This window comes from Pseudorca crassidens, chromosome 10, assembly GCF_039906515.1.
Source record: "Pseudorca crassidens isolate mPseCra1 chromosome 10, mPseCra1.hap1, whole genome shotgun sequence".
NCBI lineage: Eukaryota > Metazoa > Chordata > Mammalia > Artiodactyla > Delphinidae > Pseudorca > Pseudorca crassidens.
Window position 1 is genome coordinate 74,872,875 of NC_090305.1, and position 16,292 is coordinate 74,889,166.

The 16,292-nt window shown below is 39.4% G+C and overlaps 1 protein-coding gene across 12 annotated transcripts in view; it reads right to left on the reverse strand.

Annotated features, from left to right (window-relative positions):
* The window catches only part of ERC2 (ELKS/RAB6-interacting/CAST family member 2), a 960,889-nt gene that overhangs the window by 932,259 nt on the left and 12,338 nt on the right, over positions 1-16,292 (reverse strand). Inside the window, exon 2 of one of the 12 annotated variants that reach the window (XM_067754790.1) lies at positions 7,017-7,093. The exons of the other annotated variants lie outside the window; for them this stretch is intronic. The gene's annotated coding sequence lies outside the window, so the exon portion shown is untranslated. The remainder of the gene's footprint in view (positions 1-7,016; positions 7,094-16,292) is intronic. 12 annotated transcript variants of the gene reach the window in all.

Here is a 16,292-nt window from a genome sequence, read left to right on the forward strand (position 1 = left end):
ATACACCTGTTCTTAACTAAGGAACTTAGTTTCAAACGTTTATGTTTCTCAAAGCTTAATTTTGTTTTCCTTGAAAATATACAAAAATCATTTTGTATCTAAAATTTTTGCATGAATGATCTGTTCTCCAAAAAAAGTGAGTCAACGGTTCCAACAGTAGGAATTCAGTTACAAAAATGATGAGGCAGACAGACAGAAAGTGGAATAATGTGACCATTACATGAATATTTAACGTTACATAATACATATTACATATGTAACGAATATTAATCATGAGATGGAAAGATGCTCATGACATACTAGTAGTGGGGTGAAAAAGTAGACTCAAAAACATTTTTATGGTCAATTCACATTGTAAAACACATATACATACACACTAGCTTGCAGAGAAGACTGGAACAACACATATCAAAATGTTAACAGTGATGGGGTTGAAAATGGTTTTCATTTTCTTCCTTTTGTTTATTTGCATGTTCTAAATTTTCTATAATAAAGATCTTTTCCATTGTCTTTTTAGTCTTTATTTATTTCTACTCTGATCTTTGTTATTTTCTTCCTCCTACTAACTTGGGGATTACTTTGTTCTTTTTCTAGTTCCTTAAGGTGTAAAGTTAGGCTATTTTCTGAGACCTTTCTTTTCTCTTAATGTACCTGTTCATCACTATCAACCTAAGAAAATAATTTTTTCCTTCTATAATTCCAATAGTTAAATTAATTGTTATTTTTGCTATGTTTAGAATCTAGGTCCTAGCTAAGCCACTACTTACAGATGTATCTTCCAAGAAGTGATAAAATCTAACTTTTCCTCCTCTCTCTTCTCTTGTGTCTAGAGGTAGACATTTCTGAGGTCCTTAGCCAGGTTTGAAGTCCCAATCCGAATTCAGTAAAATTTACACCCACACAGATTTAATCTGCAGTGATATTACCAGCCCAGCTGGCCAAGGCTTTGGAGAATTGCAACAACCAACAAACAAAAGTGGATTTGCTCCTTCTGGAAATACACACACATACAACACACACATGACATAACATGCACAGATATATTAACTAGCTTGAAATAATGTTTCTTTAAATATTTGCATTCTCCTTTTCTAGGTTTAGTATCGGTAGTTTAGTGTCATAGAATGGATTGAGAAGCTTTCCATTTTTCATATGTTCTGGAACAGTTAGCATAATAAAGACTCTATTCCTGAAATGTTTGGTAGAACATACCCATAAAATTAAATGGGCTTAGTTGTTGATTACCTTTTCACTTTTTACTATGTTTACTGATCTATTCAGATTTGCTGCCTATTTGGTGTCAATGATCATTAAAATGTTTCTTGAGAAACAGTCCGTTCCATGGAGATTTTTCAGTCTTCCTGGTATTGCTCTGTATAACTTTTCCTTCAAATTTTTAAAATCTCTTCAAGTTATGTCTCCACCTCATTCCTAATGTTGTTTGTATTTTTCTGTTTCTCTTGATGACAATATGACAAATTCTTGTCTATTTTTTAGTGTTTTAAAGATACATTTTTTTCTGTTTTACTGATACATTTTACTACAGTTTGTCTTCCATTTCATCAATATCTCTTTATCCTTAATAATTTCTATTTCCTTTGTGTTTAGTTACATTTGCCGTTTTGCACTAAATGTTCATTTATCATCAATCGTATTTTCTGATGAATGCATGTAAGATTACACACACTGGCTGCATATGTTTTATGTATAGAACTCTTCTTTAAACAGCTTTTCTTTTGAAATTTTTTTCTACCCCAGGGAATATTCAGGATATATTTAAATGTCAAAGTAGATAGAAGTTTTTGGCTAAAACTTTGTAGTCCTAATGTTATGGCACTGGGATCATAGAACTTAATACATATATCTTCTAATCTTTGAAATTTGTCAAGACTTTCTCAATGGCCCAATAAGTGATTGAAACAACTAACAGATGATACAGAAAATGTTTAAATTCATATATGTGTACAGAAGAAAATGAAAACACTCTCAATTTTGTCACTCATAGACAACCTCTGTTAACAAGTTGATGTCATTGCTTCCAATTCCTTTTAACTGCGTGTGTATGTATAATTTTAGACAAAATCCTTATTATATTCCATATAAAGTCTTGTACTATCTTTTTCCTCAATGTTTTATTCTTAACATCTTTTTCCACTTAACATTAATGCCATAAGATATTTTGATAGAACATGATTTTTAATGGCTATCATAAGTCTCCAAAGATGGCCACCAAAATTCCTCCCCTTCCTGTACAGATTTGTCTCTCCTTCCATTAAGAAATGGATGATATTTCCCTTCTTCTTGAATCTGGGCTGGCTTCATGACAGCTTTGACCAACAGATGCTACAGAAGTGACACTGTTCCAGCTCTGGGCCTATCCTTGAAGAGGCCTAGCAGCTTCTGTTTCTGCTCTCTTAAAAATCAGAGATGTAAGGTTCAAGCCATCCTACTGGAAAGAGAAACCACACAGAAAGGCCCTGGAAGATGAGATACTACATGGAGATAGAGAGACCATGAGAAGGAGAACCGAAGTATCCTAGCCAACAGCCAGCACTAAGATGCCAGACTGGTAAGACAAGCCATCTTGGACCTCAGCCCAGCCCAGCTGCCATCTGAAATCAGCTGCATGAGTGACAGTCAACATTATGTGTAACATGAAGGACCACCCAATCAACCCACGTAGTGATGGAAAATAATAAATTGTAGTTTAAAGCCTCCTGAGTTTGGAGGATTTTGGTTGTTGTTTTTACATAGCAAAAGAACTGAAACAGTCACTTAATGTTTCATTGAATGGCTATCTAATCATTTCCTCAACCAATCACCTATTACGTGACACTTACGTAATTTCTTTTTTAAATAAAATTAACATAGTTAATATTCTGACTGATAAAGCTTTGCATACATCTCTTATTAATTCCCTAGGATTAAGTTCTAGAAGTAAAATTCTGAAATTTAAAGGCTCTTGATACCCACTATCAAAATTCCCCTCAGAAATATTGACACTCACACCCTCACCCTTGGCTGTTTTTCCTCCACAGCCTCTAGTCTTTTCTCTCAACATAGCCAAGAATCCACCATCTTCTCTTGAAGCTACTAAAAATCTCTGAATTAACCAACTCAGGATCACAGCATATTCAGTAAACACACCGTAAGAAGTATTTATTAAATACCAATAGTGTGCTACACCAGCTCTGCTTTAGGCCACCGCTTCCTCAACAGTTCGTAAATGTTCAAATAAACAAGGCTTAACGGGATTTTGATTTTACACCTAGATATCTCAGAGACTTTAGGACACTAAGGTGTACTGTGACTGTTCCAAAATTCAGTATATAAGATAGCTTTTCCCAAATTTATTTGACAAGAGAACCCCTTTTCCCTTTGGAATACCCGAAAACTTTTCACTGAACACTCAACTTTATTCATGTAATAATTATATTTTAAGCATCAGCTTAATTCCCAGTCTTGAAAGTTGGGGATAAAGCAGTGATTAAGATAGACACAGCTTCTGTCTATGGGAAGTTTACCCACGAGAATAGACTTTCTCAGAGTTTTCTTCAGCTCAGATCTAACACAGTTTGAGGGGAAGACAGTTATGGGAACTACAATCTGCTTTAAGGGCAGAGATGTGAAACTGACCCAGAAGACTCAGAAATGAGTCTTTCAAGAAATACAGAAGATCAAACTAATGACTGTTTGGAGTTTTGACCCTCTAAGACAAGAAATAAATATAATTCAGTATTTATTTTTTCAAACACCCAACAAAGAAGCTAGAATGTCAAAAGGAACACAAGTCAATCATCAGCAGGCTGTTAATCTAAGAAGTGAGGAAACAGGTTGACGTTTCTTACTCCAAGGTCACAACAGACAAGAGGTATTATGCATAATTCCACATAACATCAAACCAAATAGGAACTCCAGAGAACATCAAAACAGTAACAATAATTTCTTTACCCCCATACATCTGCTTCTTAACAGTAAATTTTAATTAGCAACCTAGGCCCAACCCTTTATTTTGGAATTAGTCTCTCCCACCAAATTTACAAAGAGCAGGGATGGTTTCCTGGAACAATTTCACCCCTAAAGCTGAAGCACATAGAGTGATGTCGATTTCACAAATGAAAAGGCTCAGTTGACAAGGTAAAGCAAAGGCGAGTTCCCATGGTTAACAAGTCCTCCTAAGTCTTCTGATTCCTTCCTGTTCTACTGAGTCACTCCCAAATGCACCCCCCCAGATGTGTTTAAGTCTCCTGAGATATATATATATATGTATATATATATATGTATTTATTTATTTATTTATTTATTTATTTATTTATTTTGCGGTACACGGGCCTCTCACTGTTGTGGCCTCTCCCGTTGCGGAGCACAGGCTCCGGACGCCCAGGCTCAGCGGCCATGGCTCACGGGCCCAGCCGCTCCGCGGCATGCGGGATCCTCCCGGACCGGGGCACGAACCCGTGTTCCCTGCATCGGCAGGCGGACTCTCAACCACTGCACCACCAGGGAAGCCCCCTGATATATTTTTGGGTACTTGTTTTGACACTCAGGCTTTCTTTAGTTGTTGTCTCCTAATTCTCATCCATCCTGATTTGGTTTTATTTCTTAGTTCTATAAAATGAATCTCTGAGAAAGAACAAGAAGATCAACTTTATTCACCAATCAATAATGCAATGACGCTTATTTCCCATTACTGACTTCAAGAAAACCATTTCTATGCTTCTCCACCCACCTACAAATACATTATAGGAAATGAGGTAGCAGTTAAGATCTTATTGTTTTAATTATTATTATGAAGCCAAGATAGGCTCAATCATTGAGCTTTCTTATAAACCCTTAAAAAGGGTTTATATATTTGTGAGGTACAGTCTTAAGAAAGATAAGTTATTAATTAGGTTAAGCTGTGCACAGAAACAGAAAATTTGGCTGAATATAACACCAAAGAAATTAACTACACATCTTTAAACCACCTTGTAAATAAAATTCGAAGTCCAAGGGTAGGTTCCATTTAAGGTTCAAACGCAAAATAAAATTTAAAATCTTATAGGTTTTATGAACCTATATGAATACTTTCTCTAATTATATATGGATTCATAAGTAAAATAAACACTCATTCACTCACTCTCTTAAAAGGTCTCTTAAAAGGGACTCGAGGGCTTCCCTGGTGGCGCAGTGGTTGAGAGTCCACCTGTCGATGCAAGGGACACGGGTTCGTGCCCCCGTCCGGGAGGATCCCACATGCCGCGGAGCGGCTGGGCCCGTGAGCCATGGCTGCTGGGTCTGCGCGTCCGGAGCCTGTGCTCCGCAACAGGAGAGGCCACAACAGTGAGAGGCCTGCGTACCGCATTAAAAAAAAAAAAAAAAAAAAAGGGACTCGAACTGTAGCTCAGGGGGAAAAAAAGGTGGAAAGAGACTTGATTCCTGTCTACCTCAAGTATCTCAGACTATCATGGTCTGGAATGGTCTATTTTAAGAAAAAAGCACTTCCTGCTCTCTGCTCTAAAGTAGGTTAAGTTTATTTCCACAGATCTCAACCTCAGCCCATCACCTGAGCCCTGCTGACAGACTGTGTGAGCTGAGATCATCGCTATCTCCCAAGATTTAGCCCAACTTAACGTATCTTTTTTTTTCCCTATTGGCATCCCTAACTTTTAAAATATTTTGTGTCACAGATTACAGTTAATTCTAAAGCCTTTCTAGAGGAAGACATGGTGTAGAATAGATCTTAAGCAAGAAGTGGCCAGGAGCCAGATGCTGCCTACAGATGTGTGGTATCATGGCTAGCACAGTGTTCTTTAGAATTTTGATCTAGTTGCCAACATAGAGACAGCCATTTCACATAAAAATCCAGACTCTGGCTTCTCCTGAAACATCTGAAAATCTGACAATGTCAAGCCCACTTCCCTACATGGCAACGACTGGTCAGAACCAACCAGCAGCTGCCCCTTAGAGAAAGGGCATGCATCCTCCACAATGGCCACAGCCCCCTCCATTCCCTCTTACCTTTTAACAGTCTGATTCCCTCTTTTCATGTTTGTCCCTAAAGGCATTTAAATTTTACTACTTCTACTCATATAAAAGATCTTAAATAAAAATTTGCTCTCCTTTACCACCTACTTCAAGTCCGTCACCAAATCCTATCAATTCTACCTCCAAAATCTCTCTCGATCTGTTTGTTCCTTGTTTCCACTTCTACTATCACCACCCTACTGCACCAGCAAGACTTGCCTAAGCTATCCCATATCCTCCTAAGGTATCCCCACTTTCTAATCCTCCTCCATTCTATTTCTCACACACCAGCCAAACTAAATATTTTAAGGAACAACTCTGATCACAGAATGTCTCCCCTTACCCACTTAAAACCCTTCAAAGTTTCCCAGTGCTCTTTGGACAAAGACCAAAATCCTTCCCGTGGTCTGAGGCCACAGAGGCTCTTGTTCCAGCATCCTCTCCTGCTGCTTTCTTCACTGACTGCCTGGGTCTTCTTTCTGTTGCTCAAGCACATCAAGTCTCTTCCTGTCTCAGAGCCTTCCTATGTGCTGTTCTCTTTGCAAGGCTAATTCCTCTTCATCTTTTAGATCACAGCATCTGACAGCATATCCTTCACAAGGTCTATCCCATCCAAATCAAGTCTTTCAGCTATGCTGTCTCAAAGCATAATGCTTTTTCTTATAATATGAAAGACACGGTATTTTTTGTTTTATAAGAGAAGCTGCGCATGCCACAACTAAAGATCCTGCATGAGGCAACGAAGATCCCACGTGCCACAACTAAGACCTGGAGCAGCCAAATAAATAAATAATTTTTTTTTTTTAAAAAAAAGAGAACCTGACTTTATCGCCCTGCAAGGGTTGTCTAAGTGTCTCTCTTGTTTAGGCTAAATAGGGTGACCAAGTAGCCTGGATCCACTAGGTAAGGTGTAAGAAAGCCTTTTGTAACCCAATCAAGGCTGCCCCTCCTCAGATTCTTAGTTTGAAAAAAAAAAAAGGAAACCATGAAGAAGAGGAATGGATACGCACAAAAGATTCTGGAGCCTTCAGGGAAGAAAGTCGTTGACACCCCAGTCATGATGTCCAGGATTCAGAGTAAATGAGATCTGTGGGAGGAGATGAATATGGTTGCAAACAAGACTAGAGTTTCCAGAAATAATTACTTCAAGATAAGAGGGAGTCCAGGTTGGTGACTGGGACTCAAGACAAGTGACCCAGGAGCTGCGGAGAAGCTTGTATGGACAAAGCATGCAGGTGAGGCAGGAAGCTCCTAGAGGCCCTGCCATGCCAAGTGGAGCCTGTGCAGTGGGGCACAACGCTGTGCATGGGGTGGGGCTGTAACTCATGAGGAGGTCCACGTATCCTAGTAGGGTTCCCCGCAGAAGACAATGCGACAAGGATTGGGGTGCAGGTGGTTCATTTAGAAGGTAATCCCAGGAAGTACTGAAGGGAGAGTTTGGTACTAAGGCAAGGAAGTGAAGGAAGTGAATACAGGGTGCATTTTCAAGGAAATTTCTGCTGTGGACAACTGGGCTCAGTGCTGCTGAAGGAGTTCTGGGAGGCGGTGTAGAACCTGCCTCATAGGTGCACCTCTGTAAAGGCAAGGGACCCGTTCATCATTGGCAGAGGGCTGCTCCCCTGGCACTTCCAGCCTGTGCTACATGGAGACCAAGAAAAAGTCCTCGTGTTCCAATACAGGCCATGCGTGCTGATACAGTATCTGCTGCACCACGCATGGCACACCAGTGGCTGAGCTTGGCCACTTGGAGACTGGATTGGCCTTCCCTTGTGGGACCATATACTGGGGACCACAGAGGGACCCACAGCATCTTTCATCTGAGGAAGACCAGCCTCAACAGAAACACCTTGTGGCACAAAGATGAAATCATGTGGTGTAACTGTTGGACAGAACATCTCTGGGCTTGGGTGTGGGATCTATACCCATATCCCCCTCACTTTAGGACAGTGAAATCCTGGGGTAGGGGTCAGGAAGGGAGACGGGGAGAAGTGGAGAAAGACGGGAGGAGCCCTAGTGGAAAGACCTAGAACTTCCAGCTAAGTTGGCAGGTGGGTTCCAGCTTTTTTGGTTTAATTTGGACAAGTGAAACTTGAAGCAAGGTTTCTGAGTCATCCATATATGACCCAAAAGCACTTCCACACATTATAATTCCATATTAATTTGTGTGATTATTTGTTGGGGTCTCTCTTCCTTCCTACTTTAAACCCTTACACTGTACCCCAGGACTTAACTTTTGTTCTAACATATATGGGGCCCAGGTCTAGAGTACAAATAGAGGCCCAAGTACCACATGTCTATATATTTAACAGTTATAAATCGAGGTAACAAACTGGTAAATAAAATGCATTTTATCTTCCTATCTTGACAAATATAAAGATGTAGAAGGTGAGGTGTGAATTTTGAACTTAGAATTCCTGGGCTCTTCAGAGCTCTGGCCAAAACATGGTGGCAAGAGGCAGGCCTTCCCCCAGCCAACATCCTTCTCTCCCCGCTCCTGGCTCAACCACACCCCAGGGGCCTCACATATGTGAATTCTGCACCCTGCACACTAAGCTAGCTCTGTCTACACCAGGGGCCGGCAAACTTTTTCTAAAAAAGACCAGATAGTAAATATTTTAGGCTTTGTGGGCTATTTGGTATCTGTAACAACTACTCATTCTGCCACTTCAGCACAAAAGCAGCCATAGACAATTTATAACCAAATGAGTGTGGGTGTGTTCCGATAAAACTTTATTTATAAAAACAGGTGTTAGGCAGACTTAGCCCAAAGGCAGTAGTTTCCTGACACCTGGTCTGTACTTTCACAAATAGGTACCCCTCAGCAACTCTAGGCCTAACGGTGTGCACAGTGGTAGCATGGTTTGTCCTCAGGAGGACAGACCTGGCAAAGAAGCCCAAGCAGACCTTGGAAGACCACTCAGGGTCACTTAAGCAGGGAGATCCCAGGCCTGTTGGTCCCGCAGACTCCCCCTCCCCCATGGGGAAGGTGCAGGCAGATGAGGGCCAGAGTGGGCCCTCTAAAGCCTTAGGCCCTGTGCAGGTGCTCTTCCTGCCCAGAGCTAAGGGTACACAGGAGACACATAAAACAGTTTTTGAATATTTGAAAGAATATATGTAATATTATGACATTTTCATCATATGATTGAAATTACTTCCATGGCATTTAATGCAATAATTTTGTAATTGTAGCCAGAGAGGTGATACATAGTGTTTTATAAAAGGAAAGAGGGGCCCTCAATATCAGACCTGGTTGGAGTCATATCTTTAATTTCTTAATGTGTAGCCTTAAGCAAATTACTTCACTTCTCCAATCCTCACTTTTCTCATTTGTAAAATGAGTATAATTGTGGTACTTTCCATAGTGATTTGGAAAAGATTAAATAAGACAATAGAAGAAAAGTAATTAGTACAATGCCCGGCACACAGCTAATGCTCAGTAAAAGCTGACTTTAATACGCCCAGGGCTACCAGAACAGGGCACAGTGGTTTTCAACCTGAAAGTTGTCTTAGAATTCTCTCAGTCCACTAAGCTTGCTTTGTCAGACTCCTGAGTCAAACTCAGCCCTCTGTTCAAAAATGCTCAAGACATCAACCATTTTTTAAAACTGGAAAGAAAAATAGACATTTTCTCATTGTCTGCAGGCTACAGTATCATACATATGTAGGTATTGAAGTCCTAATAATAAGCCATTTCCTCTTTAAATACCACAATGATATGAATCAGGGGGGAAAAAGTCCAGATTCAGGTAGCAGAGATTTTCAAAAATGCTTTTCCATCATTCTCCAAGAAGCTCTCTGCAACTTAAACATACTCATCCACATATCACTACTCTCTCCTTTAGTCCCCCCAAGCTCATTTTATAATTACTGTTTTCCATGTGCAGATTTAGCATGATTACATGTTCAGCTGCCTTGGCTATATTTTATGGTAAGGTGCTTAAGTGAAGAGGCTGACTATATCTTATACTGCAAGGTAAGGACTCTGTACACCAAGTATTAGTTAATTGTACTTTCCATTGACACCTTCTGTTTTAATCTCAAACACTATCAGTTTATTCTAAGGGATTAAATTTAAAATCTGAAGCACCTAAAAATTTTTGTTAAAGGAACAGACCACTAGCTACTACACAGCTAAATCCACACGTTTAAAATACAACAAAATGCCAAACAACAACCAGTAAAAGTAAAAAAATAATTTGAGATGCTAAATCAAATTTTTTTTAAAAAATTATGGTTAATATAATATGCTGATTATAACAACATTATTCACTGCCTCATAAAGTTTCATAAATGTAACAAATTAACCTAGTTGCAATGAACAGATAAATAAGGTTTCTGATTCGTTTTTGAAACATCTGTGCATTTCCTTTAATCTGCAAAGGTAAAATGTCAATTGGCAAAGCTCTAGCTATAGTGTACTTACAAAAATAATTCAGGAATTATTGGGTCTTACATTAAAAAAATCCTCAATCTGTCAACTAACAGATGTTTCAGAGAAAATGATAGAAAGGTAGAAGAATAAAATCTCTACCCCTTTGCCCCTAAAACTCCAATCACACAAAATTTTTCTACATTTAAAATCAACACGTACAGATTATGTTTAAATAGCCCTTTACTAGAAAAGAATATACACATAATCATATACACAAGGAAAAATTTTAGTAAAGATTGTAAGCTGGGGCTTCCCTGGTGGCGCGGTGGTTAAGAATCCGCCTGCCAACGCAGGGGACACAGGTTCGAGCCCTGGTCCGGGAAGATCCCACATGCCACGGAGCAACTAAGCCCGTGCGCCAAAACTACTGAGCCTGCGCTCTAGAGCCTGCGAGCCACAACTACTGAAGCCCATGCGCCTAGAGCCAGTGCTCCGCAACGAGAGAAGCCACCACAATGAGAAGCCCGCGCACCGCAACCAAGAGTAGGCCCTGCTCACTGCAACTAGAGAAAGCCCACATGCAGCAACGAAGACCCAACGCAGCCAAAAATAAATAAATAAATAATAAATAAATTTATTTTAAAAAAAGATTGTAAGCTATTCCAAACACACACACACACACACACACACACACACACAATCAATAATAAGGGAAGGGAAATGGCTTAAATGTGCAAATGAGACAAGCATTCATCTATGTATTCTGGAAAGAAGATAAAGAATAAATGTTATATCCTAACTCTGGGGTCTCTGAAAAATATGACTGATCATCATGGAGGAGTCACATGAGACTTCAGCAAAGGCCAGGTTCAGGGTGCTGAATAGTATTCAGTAACCACTATAACAACTGAAATTATAGTGAATAAGAGTCAATAACTACATTAACTCATCAAGTGACTGAATTAAATCTCTTAGTGCATGGATAAGTGTAGGCTTATCCAGCAAAAGATATTAAAAGGGAAATTACGGCACATGGTTTCAATCTATTTAACAAATACTTCGAGAACAAATCTGTCGTATTGTTTCTGACCTTCCAGGGACTCAAGTTCCTCCATTTCAAAGCAAAACAATAGCCCCTTTATTCAGGTTTACACAAGCAACTCCAGTTATTGTGCATGGCTACCAGGTATTGTGAACATTGGAAATAGATGAGACCCTTTCTGGTAGTAATAGGGTGTGGTCTCAGATGGAGAGAGTCCTATAAAAGAAAGACAGAGTAGTACCAGAGAGAGAAAATCCAGTTTTTTAACCTGAGCAAAAACTAAGGAGGAGGGGGGCAGATCCACAGTCGCATATATTAAAGAATTTACAAGGCTCGTGAGAAATTCAGGTTGTTTTTATTTCAATAATCTGAAAACAAATAGTGCACGGATATTTTTGATCATCACGGCAGCCATGCCCATTGAGTTTGAGCAACAAGCTGTACCCTAAGGAATCACTATGCACCAAAGAGAAACGAAAAAAGATGGACCTGGGAATCTAAATGATGTGTTCTCACCCAGTGAAAGGTAAGGGACGTCAAGCTCCTCAGCATGAAGCCAAGTTTCGCACAAGTTGAATATTGTGAATACGGTGGGAGAATTGAGTCATCACCCAGCACACAGCAGGGTAGACCAGCTGACTGCCAAAGAACCGGCCCAGAATAGTTGGCATCATAGTCCAGTTACAAGCAGCAATTTAGTTAATCTGGTTAAATTAACATTGTTAATTTGAATTAGTAATATGACGTGTACTTAATTTCTAAATTGATTTAAGTTTTATAAAGGTGTAGGAGCTTAGAAAAAAAAAACCTCACCAGCTTTATGTTTATACAGTTAAAAGTATCATTACAATAACAATAATTTAAGCATACCTGGGGTTCTATGAGAAATTATCTTCTTTTAAAGGGATCTCATCTAACTTGGAGAAACCTTGGTTAAGGGATTAAATGTACTAGGTTTGAGTCCTGAAACTCACATTTTTTTATCTGTTTAACCTTGAGCTAGCTAACAAACCTCTCTGAGCCTTAGTAAGTACCTCAGTAAGTTAACAATGGCCTCAGGAGTAACAACAGCTACTTCACGAAAATAAGGCGAGTCATGACTAAATCAAAGAAAGTGTAAGTGCTCAACACAGTGCCTGAGGCGTGATAAACACTCAGTACAACAACCCTCATCATCAATATTAACTACAGACACATTGTATTCTTTTCTTAAAGGATGATCATCATGTTAATAATTAGTCCTTTGTTCCCTATTAATTTCACATGACTATAAAAGGCATTCAAATTTTGAGTCTCAATGTTTCCTTCAAACTCTATGATTAGTTCTTGAAAGACAGTAACGACTGAATTATTAGGAAAAATAATACTAGCTACATGGGTGGTTTTACATGGATCCCAGGAAGAGAACTAGTCCCTTACATACAATATGTGTCTTCCTTATGAGTAAAAGGAGAAAAACAACATTAAACATGTTGCGATGAATCTAAAAAGATTAGATGGTTAAAAAGGTTGCTAAGCAATTTGCACATGAGAGCACAATTTTAGCCAGTGCAGTAAATTGCCTCATTTGTTCAAAATATTCACTGTCCCTCTGTAGTCAGCTCATCCTTATAGTCTCTCCCTCCCATGACAGGAGAATCCTTCCTGCCCCACTGTCATAAGGCTTGGCCATGTGACTTGTTTTGCAGAATGCAGTGTGAGTTGAAGCAACACACGCCATATCCAAACAGAAGCTATAAGAGCCATCTTGTGAGTAAACCATAGTTGTTTTCTTCTCTACCATGAGAATGGCTCATCCAAGGAAGGGACGACTCCTTCAGCCTGAGTGCCAGAATAAAGACAAGGTGGAATAGAACCATGCACAACCCATGAGAGAGAAGGCGGCCACTGAGCTTTGGAGTTGTTATCTCAGCACACCCTAGCAATATCTGACTAACACACCCAGCTCCCACAAATGTAGTACTAAAACAAAATATTTAACATTTAGGTTAAAATATAGGGCAGCATTTTCTCACTGACTGACCTCTCATTTTTTTCTTCTTTTGCCACAACACCAGTCTAGGTAATGTCATCCTTTCAGGGACAAAATATCTCGTGTTAGGTTTCTAGATAAATGCAAACCACTTGTAAATGATGTCTTTTCAAACACAGATACACATAACCAACCATTTTAACTGCCTCCAAATGTATTCTCTTTATAATTCCTGGGCCCTAATTTCTTTCCTAACAAATAGCTGCTTCTGATGCTTGGGCATCAAGATGAAGACAATCGTCAGAAAAGCTCATAGAAGGATAACCCCTGTTGAGGTGACATATCAATAGTTGCACAAACAGCTCAAGTGAACGCCACGAAGCATCAATGGGCGTGGGCTGGAACGCATGACTCCAGTGGTCAGCACGTGTGTGAGTGCCTATCCTGGAGCACAGCCCCATGAAGAGTCCACTTGTGCCCGGCCCAAGCATGCCTCACCACAGGGTGTCAGGAGAAAGGGAACCCGTACGTCTGCTACGTGTGATTCCATCTTACCGTGGCCCTGTGAGTTCCAGATTGCTCCATGTGATGCCACTGTCTTCCCTGGAGCCTTTTGCAAAACAGATGATTCAACCCTGATAGGTCCTTGAAGGCAATAACCACGGCTCATTCATCTTCAAATCTCCATACTGTAGTACTCAGTGTAGAGCAGTTAAAAGCATGGGCTTTGAGGCAAGAGTCCAAGATTCAAATCCTAGCTTCTCTATTTACTTGGGTAAAGACCATGTGAGGAAATGCTCTTAAACGCCCTACTGATGTCCCTCTGACTTGAACATTTTAGAGTGCCCCAAAGGACTTCACACTGCCAACATCAGCGTCTCTGCTGAGGATTTCTTTTGAACCTTGGAAAACTACTCTGCTTTTGCAGGGTGGGGGATGGAACTGCCAGGGAATTAACCATTCTCAGAAACAACTGACAGAAATATGGATACACCAATGTTCACAGATGCATTATTCACAATAGCAAAAATGTAGAAACAAACCAAATGTCCATCAGTGGATGAACGGATAAACAAAATGTGGTATATAAATACAATGGAATAGCATTCATCCGTAAAAAGGAAGGAAACTCTGATGCATGCCACATCATGGATGAATCTTGAAACCATTATGTTAAGAGATGTATGCCAGACACAAAAGGACAAATATTGTATGATTCCACTCATATAATGTACCTAGAATAATCAAATTCATAGAGACGGAAAGTAGAATAGCGGTTGTCAAGGGCTGGGGGCAGGAGGGAATGGGAGTCATTGTTTAATGGGCACAGAGCTTCAGTTTGAGATGATGCAAAAATTCTGGAGATGGAGAGTGATTATGATTGCACAATATTGTGAATGAACTTAATACCACAGAACTGTACACTTAAAAATGCTTTAAATGATAAATGTTATATATATTTTACCACAATAAAAAATAAAAATAATAAAAATAAATTTTCAAAAAGAAAACAAAAAACAACTGACAGAAGCTGGTGGTTACATACCCCTGCTTCCTCACCCCTCACATGAGACCATCCAGAGGCAGGTGTGTTACACTATCTCCAGAGTTTCCTTGTGCGATTAAACTCCAGTCGCCACTGAAGTAACTTACTGAATAATGTCCTATGTACTGGCTGCCTTCTCCCCCCGTCTCATATCCTTGTTCACCTACTGGCGTTCCCTGTATGTCCCAAACAATTCCTTGTACTAGAATACTTGTCTCAGGTTCTAATTCTGGGAGAAGCTAAACTAAGACACCCAGGCAAGTTTCTTAACTTCTCTAAATGTTAATTTCCTCATCATGAGAAATAATATTTGGATCATGGGGTTACTGTCAAGATTAAATGAGATCATTCTTGCATGTGCTTAGCACAGTGTCTGACATATAGTAGGTACTTAATATGAGTTTCTTGAACTTCTGGTCCAATAGTTATTTGCCCTTTTGATAAACTGTGTCTCAGTTTCAGGAAGAGGTTAGAAACCCAAGAGCTATTCTTTCCCGTCTCCTACCTGATTAACACCTCCCATGTTATTTTTATTGAAATATAGTTGATTTACAAAGTTGTGTTAGTTTCAGGTGTACAGTAAAGTGATTCAGTTATACATATATTTTAAAATATACATATTCTTTTCTTTTACATCAACATCTCCCATGATTTAACATTCACCATTTAACCACAAGAGGCATGAAAAGGAACCGAAAGTTTGCATCCAACTCAATCCTCTGCTTAGAAGTGGGCAGAGCCCACAAAGAAAGTTAAACAAGCTCCCAAATAACAGTTAGATCCTCCAAGGCAGACAGATCACCATCATACCCTCCTGACCAGGGGAATTAGAGGGCTGTGGGGTTAATTGTACACAAATCTTAATTCTTACCCTTCTTTCTCTTTGGCTCCAAATGTACCATCACAGCATCACTAAGGCATATGATGAGGACTCAGATGCATTTAGTCTTTTTCTACCAAATGAAACCATGGAATCATGAAAATCCATTGAGGTGCATCCTTTGCTAAGTACCATTTTATTTTCTTTGGTTTCTCTTTACTGGTTCACCAAAATACACAGAGAACTTTGTTAAGCACAATGACCACCTATGCCACTTAGCCCATCAAAGGAATATGCTACTGACGATGGCAGACTCTCCTAAATAAGACTGGTGAGCAGTTCAATTTCTATCCACTACTTTTGCAGAAAATGCCTTTCTTAATATACGTTTTTTTAAAGCTGAACAAACAAAAGTTTACTACACTTATATGTTAAAAAGGGAAGCTCTGTACCCCAAAACAAATAAGTGACAAAATCCAAATTACATCTTGATCTTTATCATAATCCACAAAGCTTTTTTCTAAAATTTCGTAT